General features: G+C 42.8%; 1 pseudogene; it reads right to left on the bottom strand.

The window, feature by feature from the left end:
* LOC146425537 (uncharacterized) overlaps positions 1-25,201 on the bottom strand; it is a 156,813-nt pseudogene that overhangs the window by 69,684 nt on the left and 61,928 nt on the right.

Genomic DNA, 25,201 nt, shown 5'->3' with positions numbered 1-25,201 from the left:
AAGGCGTCCAAAGTGACCACTGAATTCAAGGGGTTTTTTTCACAGATTTACCTTGAACAGACTCTTTATGTCTGTGTGCATGCAAGTGTGAAAATGCTGCAGCAAATACACCAGGAATGTTGTTCTAGCTTCTTAAGTATTTTAGATTTCTAAGTTAGGCCTCTAAGTAAGTTAGTACTGTGTTTAAGTAAATTCTATAAGAATCAATTTCTAAATAGTTTAAGTTAAATTATCTATTAAGTGCTGTTAAGTGTTAACTGCCATTAAGGTTAAGTCTATTAAATTTAAGTGTTGCTCATTTAAATTTTTATTAATTTTAAGTTCTGTTATTTTTAGGTTTGTTTAAGTTCTATTACGATTAACTCCTGTTCAGTTTCTGTGATGTTATCTTTAAATTATGTTAGGTTGGCTTTCTGTTACGTTTAAGTGATGTTAAGTTTGAGTGAAGCTAAGTTTAAGTTCTGTTGACGTATGCTCATTTAATTTAAAAAATACAGTTCTTTTGTTATAGAGATAAGATGGAATCAACTGAAACAATTATGATGGAGAATTAGTTGGCAACTGTTTAAGAATATAAGCTTATAAGTTGTATACAAATATGTGAAGATGTGGTTTATTTGATCCTTAATTTCATCACAAATTCTATGGGTGTAAATGCTCTATGTTGGTCAATTAAGATAATTATTCATAACAATCTTTACTGTTTCATCTTCCATGGGTAGCAGAGAAGAATAAGTAACAATTCCAAATTGTGGATTTTATTAATTGTAAGATGCTTAGTGCTTTTTTTCTTGCTTTCATTTTGCTTTATTGTCACATATGCATATATTTGTGGAAAACGACAATCTCAGTATTTTAAAACAGCTACTGTTGTTGTATTAATGGCACTGAATATGTTGTTAATGTAATGACATGAATTCACTGAGCTTTCATAAAAGGCATTATCCATAAGATATTATTCGATGTTATACATATACATTCCTTTGGATGTTTGCAGTTCATTCATAGTACCATTGCTTGTTTAGCTAAAAATAAGTGGCAAAGCCATCTGCTTTAGAAACTTTCACACAGTCTTATGTAATCTGCAAGAAATCTATCATTTTAAGAAACTTTCCCACCTGATATTAATGGAGGCTTGTTTGTAGGATGTTTTAGGGAAACCCTCCCAGTCGAGGCCTAGGCTCTGGTCAAGCCCTGGCCCTGGCTGATCGGGAAGTATGCCACCAGACCCAGGTGTTTCTGTACTAAAAATGTGATCGAGTCACTTCGACTTGCTGATTTGGGCTCATGAAAGCTGGACCCCCTTTGGGATAAACTTGGAAACCTTGCCTGGGAAAGGTTCTCCAGGTCTTGCCTATGAAATCGGGCTCCCCATTGATTGCAGACTCTGGGTGATGGTAAAGTGTTTAGGCAATTGATGATGTATCTTCCTAAATCACTATTCTTTCTCTCGTGTACCAATGTTTGCATGTACTACCTTCCTTATTTCTGTTCATTACTAAAGCTGAGCACATGGTGAGCTTACTGTTTTATTCCACATATTGTTTTATTTTGTGTTGCCTTCATGTTCATAGTCACAGAAGTACATGTTACAAAAAACAAAAAGGGGCAGTATGGCTCCTCAAAAACAATTAGATAATGTAATATTTACACGAAATTTCTTGAATGCAGATCATCAATTTTGATCCCCAGAAGAGAGATACTGGTCTTAAGGTTTGTGTGCGCAGAACCAATTTCCAAAAAGTTTTATGTAAGGATCCACAACTGGGTGTGCAATGGCAAGGCCCAGATGATTTACTAAACTGTGGGAGAGGGTATGCAGGTGTTTGTTGGAGGTTAGGATTTTTCCTTTTATTTTCTTTCTCTTAGGGAACTTTGTTCCATCCATTGCTAAGAGACACTAACAATCGGTACTTAAGAGAGACAAAAGATGTAGCCATGGTGGAGGGGAGGAGAGCACCTGGCCACACTTCTCTAATCAAAGAGCTTTTCTCTTGGATGGGCAGAGATCCCACGAGACTTGAGCCAGGAAAGGGGCCGAGCATAGCTCCTAACTTCTTCTTGGTCTCTGGGCATCACAGGGGACAGTCGAGCTGCTGCTTCCTGTCAGAGAGTTTGCTACGACTGCCGGAGCCCAGCTCTGTACTACTTCTTCCTTACTGGGTGAGCCTTTGCTTGTAAGAGCGGCCATTGAACTGGGACCTTATTAACACCAAATTTGACTGGGAAGGACATTTACTGTCAAATCAGATGCCTCAGGGGAAAACCCGGAACCCTTACCCTCTTCCCCCTCCCAGAGCGCGCGTCTCCCCAGCTGCATGCTACAGCTGCTGCGGGGGAGCCCGGCTGCCGCTCCCTAGCCCTGCCGCTTTTCTGTCACTGCCTCAGGCTTGTTTCTGTTACACTGTAACCCCTCATCCCCCGCTTGCCGGGACACACTGTGGCTTCTGCCACAGCTGCGGAGTTTCTGCCACCTCTTGCTTGCTACCCCGGGTGAGCCAGACCTACCATTCCAGCTTGCTTCTCTGAGGTTCCTGCTGCACCCTGTCCTGCCATCCAGCCCGTCCGCCATTACTGTGTGAGGGACGCTCACCCAAACTCACACTCACACCACAGTGCCCCCTGCTGCCGCAAGAGAATCATCACACTTGCCCTGCCCAGCTGGGAGCCCAACAGCGACCCTGCCGGCTCTGACTGTAGCTGCACCAAAGGGAAGGGTGCCTGACAGCCCAGAGAAGGCTGCCACCAGGTTTCTGGTTTGTTTGTTGTTGCTACAGTTGTTGTTGCTTGTTTGCTTCATTATAAATACTAGTAAAGAACTGTTACTCCTTTGCCCATATCTTTGCCTGAAAGCCCCTTGATTTCAAAGTTTTAATAATTCGGAGAGAAGGGGGGGCTCATATTCTCCATTCCGAGGGAGGTTCCCACCTTCCTTAGCAGACAGCTGTCTTTCAAACCAATACAGTGTTCTATTGTCAGAACGCCAAAAGAAGTTACCTGCTCCTCTGGTAAAACTGTACCATGAGTCAGAAAGACCAGTCCAACAACTTGATACCCCAGCTAAAGAGACTCTCAATAGCGACAATGGGGCACCACATGACACCAGCAATCAGCATGTGGGTTGTTGTATCGCGGTCCGGGAGGGTGGCACAGGCCGGCTGCCCCACGGACCGGGTCTCTGGTTCTTGTAAATCCCACCGGATCCAGAGTGGGCGGCCCCCGAGGTTCTGCGGCATAGCGGCAGTCTTCTAACCGCGTCAATTCAAACAGGAATATAGGAGACTAGGAAAGAACTGGACTCCATCTCTGTTCTACTAGGGATGTTTATTTGGGGTAACGGGAAAAGGGGTGCAGGGAAGGGGAAGGGACACAAGGCAGGGAGGGGATGCTAGCAGCCCAGAGATGGAAAGACCGCGAGGTGATCTGGACATCGCCTTATAAAGGGAAAGGAAGGGGAGGGACTGTCTCCCCTTGAGCCAGTCCCGGGGAGTCTGAAGGGAAGACAGGCATAGGGAACCCACCAATAGATTTTGGGGTACAGCAGAGCATATTTCAAAATGAACCAATGGTATACAAAGCAGAGGAACAAAGGAGCACATGGAATCGTAAAACCCACGTTGCCACAGTGGGTGAACCCAGAGATAACATGGAGGATGTTGAAGAAACTACAACAAACAACTGACATCCTGATGCACAGTGTAGGAGCGGCACCAGCCCCAGAGAACACCTTCCTGGCCTACTTAGCTAGCAACAGTACTGTAAGAATTCTGTGATTCATCTGGACAAACATTGATCTCCTCCGAGGGGACGAGGCCCAGTGAGATGAAGAATGACCTAACCACCATCCAGCCCTCGTAGCCAAGGCAGGAGCAGGGGTAGGGCTGCCAGGAACATGGCTGTGCCTGGAAGCTTACAGAGGCAACCTGCCAACAGAGACCTTGTGTCCCACTGCAGCTGCCATCATACCATTGTGTTCCTGCTGACCTTCTTCAGCTATTCCCTGCACCATGTTTCCAGAAAGACATTCAGTAATGTCAAAGTCAGCATTTCCAGCTAATGGACTCCCTCCTGCCTAAACAGCACGCCCACCGAGCTCCAGCCATATAAGCTCTGGAACAGTAGCCATTTATTTCCAAGTAGAGAAGAAGCAGCTCTTTTCCTGGGGACGTTGGACACCAGCGTTTTGGTTTCCCATGCTGTGGGTCTCTTTGTCAGTGGCCTGGTTGTTTTTTATGGGTTTTTATTGATTGTGATATATATTCCATGTATCTTATCCTGTGTTCAGCATATGATCAGTAATTGTCTTAATAAGATAATGGCTTTACAGGTGCAGACTGCTTTGGCATTAGAGTACTTGAACCGTTCACACTAAAAACAAAGAAAGGGGAGATGTTGCGGATAAGTAAAACCTTACAAAATGAGGGCCTTGTTACCGTTGTAAAATCCTTGCTCACTCCTGTTACTTTGGCTAACCAGAAAAGCATTCTGGGAATGACTCAGTTAAACAGAGCTGAAAAACAAGTTATATAACCAGAAAACAAGTTATATAGGCACCTGTGTGTGGTCACATGATCAGAATCCTCATTGGTCAAAAGGACACATGGACACCGTGTGAGAGGTGATAGGGAACTTGTGTGCAGCCAATGGGTGATTGTTTAATTTAACAAGCATGTAAACTAAGAACAGGCTAATTGTGTAAAAGCCCCTTATTTTTGCAATAAAGTGATTCCTCTTGCAGTTGCTAAAGGGAGGTTTGTGTCGTTCATCCGTTACAAGGGGTACAAAGAATAATAAAAAGATTTTTACAGGTACCTTGGCCAGAAAAGGAAGATTAAAGAAAATGTACCCCCTCCCTGATAAATAAGACAGGAGAGCAGGTGGTAACTGATGTGGAGAAGGCTGAGGTACTCAACACTGTGTTTTTCAATAGAATGTTTCAGTTGGAAGGGACCTACAACAATCATCTAGTCAAACTGCCTGACTACTTCAGGGCTGGCCAAAAGTTAAAGCATGTTCTTAAGGGCATTGCCCAAGTACCCCCTGAAACACTGACAAGCTTGGGGCATCAACCGCCTCCCTAGGAAGACCATTCCAATATTTGACCACTCTCTTGGTAAAGAAATTCTTTCTAATGTTGACTCTGACACAGCTTTGATCCATTCCCACACATCCTGTCAATGGATACCAGGGAGAAGAGATCGGCACCTCCCTCTCCACTTCCCCTGCTCTGGAAGCTGTAGAGAGCAATGAGGTCACCTCTCAGCCTCCTTTTCTCCAAAATAGACAAACCCAGTGTCGTTGGCCACTCCTCATAGGACATTTCTTCCATCCCCTTTGCCAGCTTTGTTGCCCTCTTCTGGACACATTCAAGGACCTTCACATCCTTCTTTAAACTGTGTGGCCCAGACCTGCACACAATACCCAAAGTGAGGCTGCACCAGTGTTGTGGTGGATGAGACCACCTCAGGAACTGCTGGGGAGCCAAGGTGTCCCGGGACAGCAGGAACTCAATGGTGGGAAAATTCTGAAGTTTGATATACCCCCTTGAAAATTGAGTGGTCCCTCTCTAGACTATGTAAATCCTCCTATGGTGATTGGCTGTAACCTGACCCCTCACTCCACCCCTCCCTTCTCCCCATTGGTTGTTGTATTCCCCCCGCCTTCTCTCCGCCCCTGTACCCTCAGAGTATTGGCCCTGTATCTCTATATCTAAGAGAACCTAGAGTTTCTCTTTCTCTTTCACTCCTGGAACCCTTCAGAAATAAACCTCTGGAATATCCAGTTGATTGAGCACTCTGGATTCTTTGTCTCTGGTAACACATGAGCTATCCAGCTCCCTGGGTGAGTGTGTGTTTGTGCCTTCCACCGGCATGGGTGTGAGAGGGTCTTCCTGCACAGCACCAAGGAAGTGCTGGCCAAAGTGATCTCTCAAAAGCCATAGAGACACTTTCAGTAAACGCAGAGGCCTAGCCCACTCCACCACCTCCCTCTGCGTTACACCAGCACTAAATACAGCAGGATAATTCCCTGTTTTGACCAACTGGTTATACTGTGTTAAATGCATCCCAGGATGCAGTTTGTCCTCTTGTCTGCCAGGGCTCACTGCTGACTCATACTGAGCCTCCTATCAATGAGCAGTCCCAGATCTCTTTTTGCAGGGCTGCTCTCTGGCCATTCTTCCACCAATCTGTACTTGCGCCTGGTGTTACTTCATCCCAGGTAAAGAATCTGGCATTTCAGCTTGTCAAATTTCATATCATTGGTGATTACCCAGTGCTCCCATATATCTAGATCCCTCTGCAAGGCCTCCTGTCTCTCTAGAAAGCACCTCCCAGTTTAGTATCATCAGCAAACTTACTAAGGGTGTATTCAACTCCTGCATCCAGATCACCAATAAAATTATTGAATGGAGCTGGCCCTAGAATTGAGCCCCATGGAACACTGCTGGTGACTGGTTACCAGCCAGAGGTGGCCCCATTCTCTACTAAACCTCTGAGCTCTGCCCTTCAGCCAGTTCTTCACCCAGTGCACTGTGTACCTGCTCATCTCACAGTTGGACAGCTTCTCCAGAAGGATGCTGTGAGGGACAGTGTCAAAAGTCTCACTAAAATCCAGAAAAACTACATCCACTGCCTTCCCATCCTCCACTAGGAGGATGACCTTTACCGTAGAAGGATATCAAAGTAGTTAAACAGGACTTTCCCTTTGTGAATCCATGTTGACTGTGCCTGATGATTGCATTGTTCTTTAAATGCCTTTCAATAGCACCCAGTATGATCTTCTCCATAGCTTTTCCAGGTACTGCAGTTATCCTGACAAGTTTATAGTTTCCTGGGTCTTCCTTCATGCCCTTCTTGTAAAGTAGAATAACATTGGCTAGTTTCCAGTCAGCAAGGACCTCCCCAGACAGTTGGTAGCTGATCAAGAGGGGTCCTGCTGTAACATCCTCTATCTCCTTCACTACCTTGAGATGAATCTCATCAGGCCCCGTGGACTTGTGAACATTCAGCTGATACAGCTGGTCCCTTACAATTTCAGTGTCTTCAAGTAAAAAGTCACTGTTCCCACACTCGTGGTCCTCCAACTCAGAGGGAGGACTGGGCAGCCCAAGGTCTATCAGTATCAATAAAGTCTGAGGGGAAAAAAAAGGCACTGAATGCCTCTGCTTTTTCTTCATCCCTAGTAGTCAGGTGACCCTCTTCAACAAATATCGGTCCAATGTTTTCCTTAGACCTCCCCTTGCTTTTAATGTACTTAAACAAAGCCCTTCTTGTTGTCTGACACAACACTGGCCAGTTTCAACTCTAGTTCAACTTTGACCTTTTGTGCCTTCCCCCTTGTCCTAGGTTACAATATAGATGTATTTAGTATTTTATTACCACAAGCTGTGGGGCATTAGCTGTTACCTCCTGCTATGACTCACCCCTGATAACAGTCAATGGGCCATCAAGAACCCACCGCATGACTCATGGACTTATTGTGAGATGCTCCACCCAGGAGGGAGGAGCCAAGCATTCCCACCTGGATATAACCTGGCTTTGGAACTGCCCAAATCAGCCCTGTCTACTGGATTCCCAGAGGACAAGAGCTACCACTGGACCTTCAGGAGGAGACCAAACCTTCCACAGGATCACTGCTTCAACTGAACTACTTCATTTGGACTGCTACCACTACCCTAACAGGGTGTCAGGTTGTATCTGACTTTGTCAGTATTTTTCCTTGTATTATTGCACTTATTTTAATTTTCCTATTAAGTTTTAATCCTGACTTGTGATCCCCCACTGGTTTGTTTTCAAACTAATACACCCCTGCATATGCAAACTACAACTCTGCAATCTTCCTGTGAAGCCTGACCTTGCTTCCAGAGGTCGTGCAATTTCTTTTTCCTCTTGAGCTCCACAAGAAGTTCCCTGTTCAGCCAAGCTGGTCTTCTGCCCCACTTACTTGACTTTTGACACAGTGTCATTGCCTGGTCCTGTGCTTTTAAAGGTGGTTCTTAAAACCTGACCAGCACTCTTGGACCCCTAAGCCCTCAAAGGCAGATTCCCAGGGGACACTGCTAAGTAGCTCCCTGAATAGCTTAAAAGTTTGCTCTCTTGAAATGCAAGGTAGCAACTCTGCCAACCTTTTTTCTCATTACACTGAAAATTTTAAACTCAACTATTTTACAATCTCTGTGGCCAAGACAGTCACCTGCCATCACATCTCTTACAAGTCCTTCTCTAGTCACAAACAACAAGGCTAGGAGGGCATCTTTCCTAGTTGGCTCACTGAGTACCTGTGACAAGAAGCTATTTCCTACAGACTTCAGGAATTTCCCAGACTTGCTTATCACAGTATGGTATTCCCAGTTGATGCCTGGGAAGTTGGAATCTCTCATGAGGACAAGGGCCATTGACTGTAGCAGTGTAGCAGCACATCTCGCCCCCAGAAGAGCTTATCTGTTGCTTGTGAACTGGTGAAATAACTCAGGCAGGACAAGCTGTCTTGTAGTGAATTATTTTGGTGCCATGGGAGTAACACTCCCAGCTGACAATAAACATCTTGCTGTGGAAGTGAGATCTGGAAAGATAAGCTGGAATTTCTGACTGACAGACACCTCTCTTTACAAACTGTAAATGCTACACCAAGCTTTCACGAAGTAGAAATCTTCTGAACATTCCCTAGAAATGTGTGGAGTTTCTCCCTAAAGAGGGGATGCCTGTTATGCAGTTATTCCTCTGGAGGTTGAGTGAAAGGACTCTGTGTACACTATCATAATTTTGGTGGTAAGTTACATTTGACTCCTAATCAATACTATTTCTTTTGCTATCTTTAATATGGGTACCTTGATATTGTGCACTGTTTTAAGTAATCTACTGGGAGTTCTTTTTGTTTTATACTGTGTAGTAACTTTGATTGAGGCCTTTTTTCTGTTATCTGCTGTCTATTCAATAAATAATTCATTTTTATAAATAAACCTGATCTGCCATCCCTAGAACTTGTGGGCCAGAGTGATTTCTTAAATTCAAACTGTTGCCAAAATTCTGAGGCTAAGGCAAGGCTTGCCTGAAGCTCCCACTTGTCCTATGACATTTTTGGCGTAGTCAAAGGCAGGATGGCAAATGATTTTGAGAAACAGACCAAATGATTAGCAGATTACCTACAGAGGCACAGTGTTAATATTGAAATTGACAACCCTTGGCCAGTGGATAACTGGTATGACTAGGAAAAAATACAAGAGAGAATAGATGAAAAATGGGGATCACTAAAAGATAAAGTAGAAAGTACTATTTGTCATCCACAGGCACTATGTTTAAAATCTGCTTGGCAATGGAGGGAACAGATGACAAAAGAAATCGATAAGCTGAGAAATTAAATAAAGGAAAGAAAACATGTAGACTTGTCTCTACAATATCAAAATGATGAATTGAAACAACAGTTAAAAGAATCCAAGGGAAAGACAAAAACCTTGGAAGAAAAAATAGAATTCACATTATTAAAAAACCCCAATTCTATGGATGTTTAAAAAATTAGAAAATTGATATCACCCGAACATTGGGATAGTGATATTTGGGAAAGTTCTGATTAAATTAGAGATGAGAATATTGAATGGGATTCTGATGAAAGCACAGAAACCCCCCCCCCCCCTTAAACAGGAAGAAGTTCCAGAATTTAAATTAGACCCATAATTAAGACTGGATTTTCCAAAGGACCCCAAGGTGGTCAGAGGAGGAAGATGGTCAAAACTATTCCCTGGTGTTGGAAAACGCAGTTTTCCAGCAAAACGTATGCTAACTGAATAAACCTGAGCAGGGCCTCAGCATTCTCAGGCCTCAGTAAAATTCCAACAAGCTACAGTGGCTTGTTTACCTGAGAATGTTCTGTGGGAAGAATGTCATGAGAAAGATTAGGGAGTCAGAAGTGTTATGAGAAAAGAATAAGGGAGTTAACAGGAGGATCCCTGAATGTGTGAGAACAGACTGCAGGTGTGTGTGTAACTATGAATAGTAACTTCTGCAACAGTATATAAGTCTCTCGTTTGGTGAAATAAAATGGAGCTTACTTTATATCTCATATTGAGACTGCCGTGAGTTCCCTCTCGTCGTTATGTTAAATGGTGAGCCCGACGTGATACGGAGTTAGCAGGATTTAGAACCGACGACCACGGACACTGGCAGCAGGGTTTTACGACCCTGCCCAGAGAGCGACGAGACCGGAGAGGCCCCGGGGCAGCGCCGGGGGGCTATGAAAGCCTGGGCCGAAAAAGACCCGCTTCCGGATGGGCTAATAAACCTCGGAAAGGCTGCACTGACCGTGGCGACCGCGTTATAAGCAGAGACGCCCCAGCAGAGCGCGGACGGCGGCGACTACGTAACTTTAAACCCAGCTGGTACGGAATGGAGACAGAGGTAGCCCAATTTTTATTGTTATGCTTTTTAGAAAAGCACGGACTCAGTAAAAGTAGCCTATCACACTTAATGAGCCTGATGGTGGTAGGACAAGCTTATGGATTTTTTACAAATCCTATTACAGTATTCGATGTAGGAGAGTGGTTGAATTATGGAGCTACTTTACTTTTGGACTGTGATAAAATTGCAAGAAAGCTTGGCAAACCATGGAGTAAAGTCGTAGCCTGCTTACAGAAACATGCCACAGAGCAAAACCTTGCGTGGCTCACGGCACAAGACATAACAGCCGCATGGAGCAGAGAAAAACCTGTGAGTTACTGTGCCGCTTTTGATATGCGTAAAACTTCGGCCGCGGCACAGCAGCCGGGGAAACCCCCCCCCGCCAGGGAGGGGGGGGGAGAATAGTAGCTCTCCCGCGCTGCCGACAGCCGAGAATACAAAGTTACTCGATTGGATGAAAAAGCTATTCTTGCCTCAATGTATCACAGAGCTTGGCAATTTTAAAACGAAAAACATCTTAGCTGCTTTGTTTGAGAGAGTCACTGTTGAACTTTTGCCAGAACAACTGAATACTATGTTAGAAAGAGCTCAGATATCGCGGGTAAAGAAACAGAGTAACCAGAAATCATCCCGATGTTATCGAAGTGGGAGTAAAAAACACATAAGAAAGAACTGTAACGAAAAGTTTGGTGTTCCCGCTGCAACAGAGATACAGCACGGAAGCTTGTAAAAACAAAAAGAACAAACGGAAAGTGACCAGTAGCCGAGCAGCAGTGGCAGCCCCTACCCTTCACTGCGCGCCGCCGGCACGCCACACAAGGAGACCTGTGGCGGAAGTTGCTCCAGCCGTGGTTTCCGGTCAAATGACGGTGAGAGCAGAGGTCCCAGAGGGTGCCCCGGTGGGCGGAGCCGCGAGCCATCCACGCCTCGTTCACTGCCACAACGGTGATGTCTATGATGAGACTCTAAACTCTACTCCTCCCCAAGGATGAGGAAATGATTGACAGTTTCAGCAGCGAACCAGAACTAACCAACAGCGTTGCCAGCAGAAACAGCAGTCTGATACAGAATGGAGCAGATCGGCTCTTCCTTCAGCCTGGCTGCACTGACACCGAGACCAAAACCTATTTCCAGCGATTTACTAATAAAGAAGCATTGTAACAAGATATTATCCTGATAAAAAATAACACCTTGAATACTAAAAGCCTTAAACGAAAGCTGAATTTTGCTAAAGCATTTGTGTGTATGTGTGAATATTGTAGGCCTACTGAGAGTGTGTTGAGTGCTTTAACGTGTAGATGAAGCCTGTGACTGATGAGAGTGTGATTTTGATTTTTTGAGAGTTTTAATGTGTGAATGAAAAACCTGTGAGTGAAGTTATACTGAATAGTTTAAACTACCTGTTAAGTACTTTTAGTTAAGCATAGATTCTGTTAAAGTTAAGTAATAGTGAATTTAAATTCTATTAAGTTGTAAATTCTGTTAAAGTTAAAATTCTGTTAAGTAATATTAAGTGATGTTAATTTTAAATTCTGTTAAGTTTTAAATTTTGTTAGAGTTAAGTTGTTAAAGTGATATCAATTTTAAATTCCATTATAGTTAAGTCCTATTTGTTAGTTTAAAATTAGATTTATTAAGATCAAGTTTTATTCATTTTCAGTGATATTGATTTTAAGTTTTAAATTTGTTAGTTTATATTATTATTCACAAAAAGCCTTTGCAGTTTTATCTTTCTTAAAGTCAAATGATAATGTCTACTGTTTTCAAATATTTCATCTCACCTTATATAGCTATCTACAAAAATAATAACATGTTAAGACACTCTCCTTATTGATATTAATCAAAGCTTGTTTATAAGATGTTCTAAGAAAACCCTTCCACTTAGCACCTAAGCTCTGGCCAAGCTTTGGTTCTAACTGGCTGGGAAACATGCCATGAGTCCCAAAGTGTTTTGCATCAAAATGTGATCAAATAATTTTGACTTGCCAAATTGAGTTTATAAAAGCTAAACCTTCTTCCAAGTAAACTTGGAGTCCTTGTCCGGAAAAGGTTCTCCAAGCTTTACCTGTGAAGTGAATGTTTTCAGCAACGACAGTTCCTAGACCATGGCAACATATCTAAATAACTAGTGAAATTTCCTTAAGTAAATTTATAACAATTCTAATAATAAGAATTACTTATAGCAAAGCAAATTAATCTGATAACAGACAACGTCTGTTCTCACAAGCGAAACGGGGGAACTGTTGGAAAACGCAGTTTTCCAGCAAAACTTATGCTAACTGAATAAACCTGAGCAGGGCCTCAGCATTCTCAGGCCTCAGTAAAATTCCAACAAGCTACAGTGGCTTGTTTACCTGAGAATGTTCTGTGGGAAGAATGTCATGAGAAAGATTAGGGAGTCAGAAGTGTTATGAGAAAAGAATAAGGGAGTTAACAGGAGGATCCCTGAATGTGTGAGAACAGACTGCAGGTGTGTGTGTAACTATGAATAGTAACTTCTGTAACAGTATATAAGTCTCTCGTTTGGTGAAATAAAATGGAGCTTACTTTATATCTCATATTGAGACTGCCGTGAGTTCCCTCTCGTCATTTTGTCACCCTGGGATCCCCTGCAATTGGCAAACCTTCAAGAAAAATATCAACAAAGGGCAGGGGAGATGGAAACTGAATATCTGTGGAGAGTTTGTCTCAGTGGGGGAGATCAGATATTATTGGATGGGGTGGAGAGTTTTGGGTTCTGGGGTGCAGGTGTTCTTTTGTACCTTGGACCAGATCCTCATGATGAACCGCATTCAATAACCAGTAGAATTGCATATTGGATGGGAGTGTCACCGAATCTGCGGGAAAAAAGAAAACTCTCCAACAACATTTTAATGTTAGAGAGTCAAGGCATTACTTTATTATCTGGCCAGGGTGTTGTTCTGGCCAGGATGTACCACAGAAATCATCTCATCCACAGATAGCCTGGGTGTGCAGAGAGAATCATTCCAGGATACATGGCTTTTACTCGATTTTTCAGATATTTTATACAGTAAAAATACATAGGAAAGCATTGGGTCAGTGTTCATTGGTCCAAAGTTGAGCTAACCCCGCTATTCAGTCTCTCATTGGATCCGAATTTCTTCGCCTCTGATGCTAATTAGATTCTTCATTCTTCAGTTTTTCTTATCAGTCCTTTCCAGGCCAGGATGTCTTCAGCCCTGCTGGAGATGGTCTGGGGTAGCTGTTTGTGATAGTCACTGATGTCCCGTGGATTTTCTGTTAATAGCCTTTATCTTTCTGGTTATCTTCGGGGTCACTCCCAATCTGTTGATATGCTGAGTCTACCAGACCTCATCTGGTAGAACAATGCCCTGAAAGAAACCTAAAATTCCTTTTCTCGGGGTAAAGACAAACATAACCTTTGACTAAAGTTATAAAAAATTTTTAACCTGATATATTTTCCAACAGGAGGAATAAATGTTATGGAGAGAGGGGAACCTGCCTCGATCCCTATGCAGTCAGTTAATGACATCTCATCTGCTGTTATAAAAGCTACCTGTCTGCAGGCAATGCACAGACGTGCAGACGGAGACATTCCAATCTCCGCAGAGGTAGATCCTGATATATTAAGACCTCTGCTGAGAGGAGCTCCAACTTTGCTAAAAAGTTATTTTGTGGGGAGACAAAATCAAAAGAGATGTAATGCATAATGAAGCTTTACAAGACACACAAGCCCCGAGGAGACCTGTCCCTACCTGGGCAGAACTCCTGCATTATATAGTAAACCATGTGAGAGACATAGGCTGGGAAAAGCAGGAAAAGAACCCAAGTACTGAAATGCAGAAACCTCCTAAAGAATGGGTGAGAACTGTTATACATAACCCACATGAGAGAAATGAATTATGGAGAACTGCCTTGGCTTTAGGAATACCCAGAGCTACTTTAAGAGCAGACTTAGTCCAAGCCAAATTCAAACCCAAACCTTTTAGAGAGAAAAAACCCCACTTACAATTCCTTTGCAACACAGCAGGAAAAAGAAAAAAACCTTAAGCACAGGTCGAACTTTGGGCCTTACCCGACACATTCCTGCATATCAATGGTTTTCTGATAAGGATGGCCCCTATGTTTATTTGGCTGTAGGAGTGAAGAGGCAACCTTTAAAAATTCTTAACTGAGACTGGAGTTCAAAATCTCTTTGATTACTCCTATGGAAGCAGAAAAACTAATTTAAGTTTTAAAAATTAAAAAAAAGTTTAATTGGCTTTAATGGAAAAAGTATTATCTGTTATACTGCCAAAATCCATTTTGAAGTAATTAAGGATTTAGAGCAAAGAGGCATTGTATTTAGGATGCATGCTGCTTACAATTCTCCTGTTTGGACAGAAAAAAAAAGGAGTGGACAGGAGCTGGTGTTTAACAATTGATTATTGAAGGCTTAATGCTAACTCACTGCAGCTGTCACAAATATTGTAAACCTCACTGCTACACTGCAGGCATCTGCACATAAATGGATGGCAGTTTTGGATATAAAAGACATGTTAGCTGCCCTCAGCTAAGTGCCAAGGTCCTTCTATGGAGGTGAAATTCCTGGGAACCTGGTGGGTAGCAAGCCAAGCTGTAATTCCAGATGAAACCATTACAAAATTACATGCTATATCTAAACCCACTACTAAAAAGGAATTTCAAAAGAGCATGGGTACTTTGGGATATTGGAGAAGTCATGTTCTTGGATTTTCTATAATAGCAAGACCCTTGTACACATTAATGAGAAAAAAACAAAACTGGGAATGGCTTGGCAGTCACAAACAGGCTTTGCAAACGCTGATAGAAGAGTTGAAAACATATCAATCACTTGGGCCATTTCACCCCAGTGATCTTATAATAGCTGAATGGGGTTTTGCTGAACATGGAGCTTATGTTTCAGAAAGGGCCACATGGACCAAAACGACCATTAGGATTCAGTTCCACAGCATTAAAAGATACTGAGAAGAGATACGCTGACTGGGAAAAAGGATTATTATCTCTGACCCGAGCTCTTAAACAAGTAGAAAAAATTCAACAATGTCAGCTTGTAAAAATCCAAGGACCTTTCAATCTGTTAGCCAGCATTAAGAAAGGCAGTGCTCAGCCAGGGGGAATTGCACAAAGACCAACAGCGCACAAATGGTGTGCATATATCTCAGGGGTCACAAATCAAATGGATGTCACTGAAGGGCCTACAAAATTATGCTTCAGCCAAACGCATTGATGGTAAATGGAAGTATAGAGCAGTTGCTCTTAATATTTAAACAGGAGTGAAAGTAGTAGAAGAAAGAATGGGAAATGCACAAGTGGCAGAGTTGAAAGCTGTGTTGCTGGCAATAAAGGAGAAAGCAAGGACAATATATGTTGATTCTTATGCAGTCTGGGCTGGTGCCACATGTTGGTTGTGTCAGTGGGAAGCATTAGATTGGCAAGTGAATGGAAAAGAGGTTTGCCAGAAGGAAGACTGGAAATGGTTGCTGTTACAGGCTCAGTCCCAACAAATCCACATATAATGGGTCAAAACTCATGCAAATGACCAAGCTTTACAGACTCATTGGAACAAGGTGGATCAGCTGACAAAAATCAGAAAGATAAAAACTGATCAGTTGGAAGATCCACAACATTGGTTTAGATTGAGTGAACAGTTCATAAGTTCTGTTGTTCTAGTTTCTCTAATAACCTTGGATGTTCAAGTATATCCTCACCAGACAGAAAACTGGATGTGTATCTGGACGTGTGTTGGTTTTGCTTAGCCCAGTTTTTGATGGAGGGAGGGGGGGGCACAAAGACAGCTCCTGTGTGCCCTGTGTGAATGTTGTGGAAGCTTTTACCATGTCCAGCAGAGCAAATCTCTGATGGCTCTGAAGCTGATAGACATGCTGATGGCCAAGCCTGGGCCTATTAGAGATGTTAGTTATGCCTCTGTGATAACATATTTAAGAAGAAATCAAAGCAATGTGAGCATGCACTTCTTTTTAGCCAGAGAAGGAGGAGGAGGTGAGAATATGTGAAGGGAAAACAACATGGAGATGCCAAGGTCAGTAGAGAAGGTGGGGGAGGAGGTGCTTCAGGAGCTGGAGCCGACAATCCTCTGCCAATCGTGGTGAAGACCATGGGGGAGCAGGTTTTCCCCCTGCAGCCCGTGGGGTCCACAGGGGTTGCAGAGATCCACCCACAGCCCGTGGGGAGGTGCCCATGCCAGAGGAGCGGGTGGATGCCTGGAGGAAGCTGTGATCCAGTGGGAGTCCCAGTGGAGGGAAAGGCCTTGCTCCTGAGGCCGAACAGCCTGGCCTCAGCTCGAAGGTCTGCACCCCATGGATGAGGGACTCATGTTTCAGTAGTTCAGGCAGGCTGCTGCTTTTGAGATTTGGACCCACACCAAAGAAGTTTGTAGAGAACTGTCTCCCGTGGGAGGGACCCATGGCTACGCAGAGGACAACTCCTCTCCCTGAGCAGTGGAATAAATCTTGGTGATGGACTGACCCAAACCCCCATACCCTATCCCTCTGTTCAGCTGGTGGGAAGGAGGGAGGGGGGTGGGTGGAGAAACAGTGTCTTAAGAGCTTATTTTTACTTCTCATTATCTGACTTTGTTAGGTTAATAAATCACTTTGCAACTTTAAGTTTTCAGCCTGTTTTGCCCTCAGTGCATCTTCTCCTGGTTCCTTATCTAAAAACATGAGTCCTTTGTGTGTGTGTGTGTGTTTGTGTGTTAACTTTTTTCCTTCTCCTCTGCCCAGCTGTGGCAGGGGAGAGTGGAGTGAACAGATGTCGTAGGTGCCTGGCATTTGGCCAGGGTCAAACCTTTACATTCAGACAAGGAGCCGCTCAAGCAACAGTGGGAAAGAGTGTTGACTACCTACGTGGCTGTGAAGGCTACTGATGGAGACTCCTGGGCTCCTATTGATGCCTGATGGTTTTTTGTCCTTTCCCTTTATAATCTTTTTATACCCTTTTTATATACTTTTTACCCTTTCCTATTCCTGTACTTTTCACTCCCTGTATCTTAGCCCCACATGTTTATAACCCTTGTACTCTAGCCTAGTTCAGAATTCTTTGGGGAAGACGAAACATCCCCACAATCTCAAGAACATGAGGCACCAACCTTGAATGGAGCCTCATCTCTGGAACATGTTTTTGTAAACTAAGTTGTAGCCTTTTTGGGGGGAGATAATTAGAATAAGGGGGCAATTACTTAATTTGTTAGGTTTCTTATTGGGGAATTTTAGATAGGTATGCTAATTGGTGAGGTCCATAAAATTGTATACGCGTTGTACCCGGGGCCTTTTTTTCGTTGTGGTACCACCTTTGATGATGGTGCACCTGGGATCACATTAAACCAAGGTAATACCCTTTTCCCTATACTGCAGTGTCTGCATCTTATTTTTACCAGCATTTTAGGTATCACTATGAGCAAATAAAGCCAGTTCCAGACACAGAGGGACCATACTGGGCAGCACAGTAACTAATGAATCTGCTGTAGCTAAAGCTGCATCAGAATCTCTAAAATGAAAATCACTGTATGGTTTACCTTTTTATGTTTACAGGTCAGTGTTTTCCATACTGCAGCATGGCTGCTCACACTTGGATTAGTCAGCCATCCCAACAAAACCTTGCAACTAACAATTGTAAAAGAAAGGAGAGCAATGCCTTTTTTCCTAAGGGACACTCTAATATAACACACATAGAACAAAAGCTACCTGGCCCTTGAAAGAGAAATTCACACCTAAAGCTAATGCAAGCTGTGACACTGATAACAAACCATGGTAACTGCTGAATTTTCCTCAGTTTCCCATGCATTCAGATGAAAGTATTTGGATGACGGGAATTCCAACACCAAACATATTTTCCAATGGTCTTCCTCCAGCTGGAGTGATGCTCCTTCTGGAAGGAAAGACAGCCCAAACCTTCATAGATCAACAAATCCTGATAGTAGACTATAGTGAACATATCCGGAGTTGTCAAACAAACAGAAAATCAGACAAACGATGCAATCGGTGCCTTGCAACAAGAAGTTACCAGCTTTTCAAAGGTAATTAAACAAAATCAAATGGCTTTGGATTTGCTTTTGGCTTCCAAAGGTGTAATGTGCACAGTTATCAACACCAGTTGCTGTGTATATGTAGATCAGACTGAGAATACAGACTGATTTGCAAGAAATTAGAAAGAACACCGGAATCTTTCATGAGATACAAAAAAATCAAGGGGAAGATATATTTTATTGAAGAACATAATGGATTCCAAATTTAAATGTGACCATGTAAGGGTCGATCCAAGAATCGAGTTCTGTCTCAACATTTGTCATCAGAAACTACAGGTGCAGGACTTACACAGAGAATGCTTTGTACTTACCTGAAGCTGGTATGGAGCGAATGCTTTGTGCCTGCCTAAGGTAGTACGGAACGAATGCTTTGTACCTACCCAAAGCTGGTACGGAGCGAATGCTTTGTACCCGCCTAAGGTAGTACGGAACGAAGGCTTTGCACTTTCCTGAGTTGATACAGAACAAAGGCCTCATGCCTGCCAAAGCGGGTACGTGACAAAGGCTTTGCACCCGTTGCCCTGACACTCATTGTGAAAAACCTGCCGACCATGCCTCAGACACTCCTCCCTTGACCCTGCCAAGTGGAGTTTGGCAAATCTCCACAAGAATTAAGGGGGAGCAAAGGTGGGTGGCAAGGAGGGACCAGGTGTATGGACTAAGCATAAAAGACAGCTCTGGAGTGGCTAAACTCCGAAGATCTTCCCCACCAAAAGATCTCATTGATCTTTGCAGAGGCCAAGGAACGCCGACTGAACAGGACCCCAGGGATGCCGGACGTCTGTGGACCCATGGTGGTAGCTATAGTCCCCTTTCCTTCCCTTTCCTCCCCATCTTTTCCCAATTTTCTCTCTTTCTCTCTCTATCGCAGGCCACTTTACGGGCCAAATTAATAAAGTTCCCCCTTGGATTGAAATTTAACTCCCTTGACTTGTTGCATTTTGTGTTTTCTTTTCTTTTTGCACTCTGAGATCGTAGCTGGTACGAACCATCACGCGTCTGCTTATGAGTGGACCATGACAGACCATGAGAAAATTGATTGGCATAATTATCATAGTTCTGACATTAATGGATGGTACATAGATTCTATTCCAAAGTTGCAAAGTAGGATATAAGAAAATGTCTAAATCTGACAATAACCATGTTTTCTAAAGGGTCTCAGAAGGATGGACCACTATTCTACTTAAGTTTGTTTATTTAGTGTTAAAAATCTTGATCAGTATTGTTAAGGTACTAGATAATTTGATCGTTTTTAATTGTTCTGATTAATTTTTGAATATGTTTTGTAGTTTTCTGCATGTATTGCTTTAGAATGCTTGTGTTCACTCTGGTTTTCACAGTGGATGGAAAAGATTTCTTCCTGAATGTAACTTGAATTTTCATATGATTAGGGAATCAGTTTGTATATCTCTTCCCACCTCCTCAGGGTAAGGTATAAAATTCCTCACTGGAGTAATTAGGACCTTTTGTCTGTTATCTGCTGTCAATTCAATAAATAACTCATTTTATAAATAGACCTTATCTGCCATCCTTAGAACTTGCAGGTCAGAGTGATTTCTTAAATTTAAGCTGTTGCCAAAAATCTGAGGTTAAGGCAAAGCTTGCCTGAAGCTCCCACTTGTTCCATGACACCGATCTAGAGATTTCTCCTAATTGACTATTGAGTAACTCCATTGTGGTCCTGCATGAGCTGCAGGGGGACAGTCTGCCTCACCATGGTCTTCACCAAGAGCTGCAGGGGAATCTCTGCTCTGACACTTGCAGGGGAATCTCTTCTGCCTGGAGCACCTCCTCCCCCTCCTTCTTCACTGACCTCGGTGTTTGCACCTCATTGTTTGTCTATGTCTACATAGGCATCAGACCTGGAAGCTCCACTCCTACCACATATGCTAAGGCCACTGTTTTGGACAATGCTATGAATCCAAGTAGTTTTGTATCGCCCTGTGATTGGCTGGTTGCCATTTTTGACACTGGTATTCCCATGTGATCTCAGAGCATCCTCTGACTGACTGCCCATTTCTTTTGGACCCCCAAAGTGTTCACATATAAAAACACATACATTCCCGTGTATCTATACATCTTATATATTTACAGCTTACATATATTATTTATACATACATGTAGAACAAATTTTTTATCTGTCTATAAACACACAGGTACATAGGTACTCTATATAGAGGTGTATATATATTGATAACGATTATTAAAAATTAAAGTTTAAATGTGGATAGAAAGCAATTAAACATAAGTAAACATTAAAGGCAAGTTTAGAGACACACACAGACTCCTTTTAAAAGTCTGCTGAACAAACTGTAATGTGTTTGGAATTGGGAAGAATGCCAATAGGTGGGGATGGGAGGTGGGGCACAAACAACTCAGAAAATGTCCGAGGGCTATGAACTCCTAGGAGGGACCCTTTCCAATCCCCACACCATGCAATGAGACCAATCATGCAAATCAGACTGAGAAGCCTCCTACATCCAGCCCCAGCCCAACAGCATGACCACACAGTGTTATTGAGACAGCTTCTAGACTTTGTACTGCACTTCAAGATGAGGGCAAGATTTTTTTAAAAGGACTATCAGGACAAAACACCAACTTCAGAACAGTACACCCATGGAGACAATAAGGAAAAGCCCGCAAGGGATTCCCCCCCCAAAGACCATGTGAACCAGAAGGGCTAGCTGAAAGGCCATGGAAGAAAAAACTGTTATGAGTCAGTTCTCACAGAGAGAGGGCAGGTGCTGGTGAGAGCTCCCTTTGGCCATGGGAAAGAGTGCTAGGGTTATGTGGCAAGATTTTGGTTGGGGGGAGGGAGGGAGGGAGGGGAAGGGAAGGGAAGGGAAGGGAAGGAAGGGAAGGGAAGGGAAGGGAAGGGAAGGGAAGGAGGGAGGGGGGGGAGGGAGGGAGGGAGGGAGGGAGGGAGGAACTAGAGCAGAGATTCCCCGGCAGCAGCCTATGGAAAAGACCATGGTTGTAACGGATGAATGACACAAACTCCCCTTAGCAGTTGTAAAGAGGAATCACTTTATTTCAAAAACCCGGGGGTTTCAGACAGTCAGTTTCTTTAAAATTTACATTCTTGTGAAGCACAACGAACGTGTGGCTAGCACAGGTCTTTCTCGTGAGAACATTCCGCTGTGTTTTATAAACAAAGATAAAGTTTGGATGTTTTTCAAACAGTGTCTCGAGATTTGGACAGTTCAGGCCTGGCCAATCAGGCCTAGGGGGAGGTTTCTGGCTGACCAATCTGGGCGACCTCTGAAAAGTCTATATATATTGAAATCAAAATAACAAACTCTCTTTCTTGCCACACTGAGAACTCGGGCCTTTTCTCTGCTAGCGGCTCAACAGCGACATACATGTTTTAACCAACCACCATAAACCATGATGTGAACATGCGCTGGTTATAACCAACCACCATACACCACGGTGTGAGCACTCACTGGTCCTATCACTTGTTTTCTAGGGTTATGCAACTTGTTTTTCACCTCTAGTTTAGCTGAGTCATTCTCAGAATGCTTTTCTGGTTAGCCAAAGTAACAGGAGTGAGCAAGGATTTTACAACGGTAACAAGGCCCTCATTTTGTAAGGTTTTCTTATCTGCAACATCTCCCCCTTCTTTGTTTTTTGTGTGAAGGGTTCATCTATCCTAATGCCAAAGCAGTCTGTACCTGTAAAGCCATTATCTTATCAGGACTATTACTGAGCATATGCTGAACTCAGGATAAGATACATGGAATACATATCAAAATTAATAAAAAGCCATCAAAACACAATCATGCCACTGACAAAGAGACCCACAGCATGGGAAACCAAAACGCTGGTGTCCAACGTCCCCAGGAATAGAGCTGCTTCTTCTCTACTTGGAAGTAAGTGGCTACTGTTCCAGAGCTCATATAGCCAGAGCTCGGGGGTCATGCTGTTAAGGCAGGAGAGAAGTCCACTAGCTGGAAATGCTGACTTTGACATTACTAAATGTCTTTCTGGAAACATGGTGCAGGGAATAGCTGAAGAAGGTCAGCAGGAACACAATGGTATGATGGCAGCTGCAGTGGGACACAAGGTCTCTGTTGGCAGGTTGCCTCTGTAAGCTTCCAGGCACAGCCATGTTCCTGGCAGCCCTACCCCTGCTCCTGCCTTGGCTACGAGGGCTGGATGGTGATTAGGTCATTTCTTCCTCTCACTGGGCCTCGTCCCCTCAGAGGAGATCAATGTTTGTCCAGATGAATCACAGAATTCTTACAGTACTGTTGCTAGCTAAGTAGGCCAGGAAGGTGTTCTCTGGGGCTGGTGCCGCTCCTACACTGTGCATCAGGATGTCAGTTGTTTGTTGTAGTTTCTTCAACATCCTCCATGTTATCTCTGGGTTCACCCACATGCTGATTGCTGGTGTCATGTGGTGCCTCATTGTCGCTATTGAGAGTCTCTTTAGCTGGGGTATCAAGTTGTTGGACTGGTCTTTGTGACTCATAGTATGGTTTTACCAGACAAGCAGGTAACCACTTTGGCGTTCTGACAATAGAACACCTGCATACCCTCTCCCCCAGGTTAGTAAATCATCTGGGCCTTGCCATTGCACACCCGATTGTGGATCCTTACATAAAACTTTTTGGAAATTGGTTCTGTGCACACACACCTTCAGAGCAGTATTGCTCTTCTGGGGATCAAAATTGATGATCTGCATTCAAGAAATTTCGTGTAAATATTGCATTATCTAATTGTTTTTGAGGAGCCATACTGCCCCTTTTTTGTTTTTTGTAACATGTACTTCTGTGACTATGAACATGAAGGCAACACAAAATAAAACAATATGTGGAATAAAACAGTAAGCTCACCATGTGCTCAGCTTTAGTAATGAACAGAAATAAGGAAGGTAATACATGCAAACATTGGTACACGAGAGAAAGGATAGTGATTTAGGAAGATACATCATCAATTGCCTAAACACTTTACCATCACCCAGAGTCTGCAATTGCTGGAGAGCCCATTTCATAGGCAGAATGTGGAGAACCTTTCCTGGGCAAAGTTTCCAAGTTTATCCCAAAGGGGGCCCAGCTTTAATGAGCCCAAATCAGCAAGTCGAAGTGACTCAATCACATTTTTAGTGCAGAAACACCTGGGACTGGTGGCATACTTCCCGACCAGCCCGGGCTTGGCCAGAGCCTAGGCCTCGACTGGGAGGGTTTCCCTAACACATCCTACAAACAAGCCTCCATTAATATCGATTGGGTAAGTTTCTTAAAATTATACATTTCTTGCAGATAACTACATAAGACCATGTGAAAGTTTCTAATGCAGCCGGTACTGTCATTTAATTTTAACAAAGTAATCAATGGTACCATGAAAAAACTACAAATAACTAAAGGAATTGAGAACAGGGTAATCAATAGGTAACTCAAGTTAACTATTGAGAGACAGAATATTTGAATTCTAATACCTAGAAAAGCAGGATTCCCTTTATCTTATCAAGATAAAAGGGACAAGAATCTGTTTGAAGCCAGCACAGAAACCACTGAATCATCCCATGAAGGACTATGTATGCTCCAGAGAGAAAGGTGAAAAGTGCATTGCGATGACTGTCATCCTGGAGGGGTCTTTGGGGGTCTCCAAAGACCACCAGGACACACAGTGCATGTGTGGCACACATGCTAATGATATTAATGACTTCCAAGAAATGATTTGTATAACTACTCCTATCCTGGGGAATGTGATGAATATTCACAAATTTTTCCCATATCATGTTGTTGGAAGTGCTGGGGTGTGTGTTTGGAGGAGTGAATTCCCCACACCCAGTGCTCCGAATAAAGCAAAAACTCACTTCTCTGACTTTGTCTCTGAAGTGTCTCTGGGCTCGCTTGGGGCGAATCAGAATGCATTTGCATAACATCAAAGAATATCTTCTGGATAATGTCCTTTACAAAAGCTCAGTGAATTCATGTCATTACATTAACAGCATATCCAGAATTGTGAATACAGTAACAGTAACTGTTCTAAAAAACCGAGACTATATTTTTCCGCACATCTATGCATATACGACAATGAAGCAAAAGGAAAGCAAGAAAGAAAGCACTAAGCATCCTACAATTAATAAAATTAATAATTTGAAACTGTTACTTATTCTTCTCTGCTACCCATGGAAGATAAAATTGCAAAGATTGTTATGAATCGTTATCTTAATTAACCAATGTAGAACATTTACACTGATAGAATTTGTGATGACATTAACGATCCAACAAACTGCATCTTCGCATATTTGTAAGCAACTTATCATCTTATGTTCTTAAACAGTTGCTTACTAATTCTCCATCATAATTGTTTCAGTTGATTCCATCTTATCTCTATAACAAAAGAACTGTATTTTTTAATTTAAATGAGCATTTTTCAACAGAACTTAAACTTCACTCAAACTTAATGTCACTTAAACGTAACAGAAAGTAAACCTAACAGAACTTAAAGTTAACATCACAGAAACTGAACAGAAATTAATCTTAATAGAACTTAGAACATAAATCAATAAACCTTAAACTGAACAACACTTGAATACAACAGACTTAACCTTAATTGAACTTAAACTTAACAGAGCTTAAAAGACCTTAAACTTAACATCACTTAAATTTAATAGAATTTAACTTGGATAGAACTTAAAATCAACAGACTTTAAACATACCATTACTTAAATTTTGCTCAACCTGAAGTTAAAAGGTCTAAAAATTAACAATACCTAAATTTGACAAAACTAGACTCAAAGGTGAGAGTGTCC

The sequence above is a fragment of the Lichenostomus cassidix genome, chromosome W, assembly GCF_008360975.1.
Source record: "Lichenostomus cassidix isolate B80296 chromosome W, HeHo_3.0, whole genome shotgun sequence".
In the NCBI taxonomy this organism is placed as follows: domain Eukaryota; kingdom Metazoa; phylum Chordata; class Aves; order Passeriformes; family Meliphagidae; genus Lichenostomus; species Lichenostomus cassidix.
This window is presented reverse-complemented; position numbering and strand designations above follow the sequence as displayed.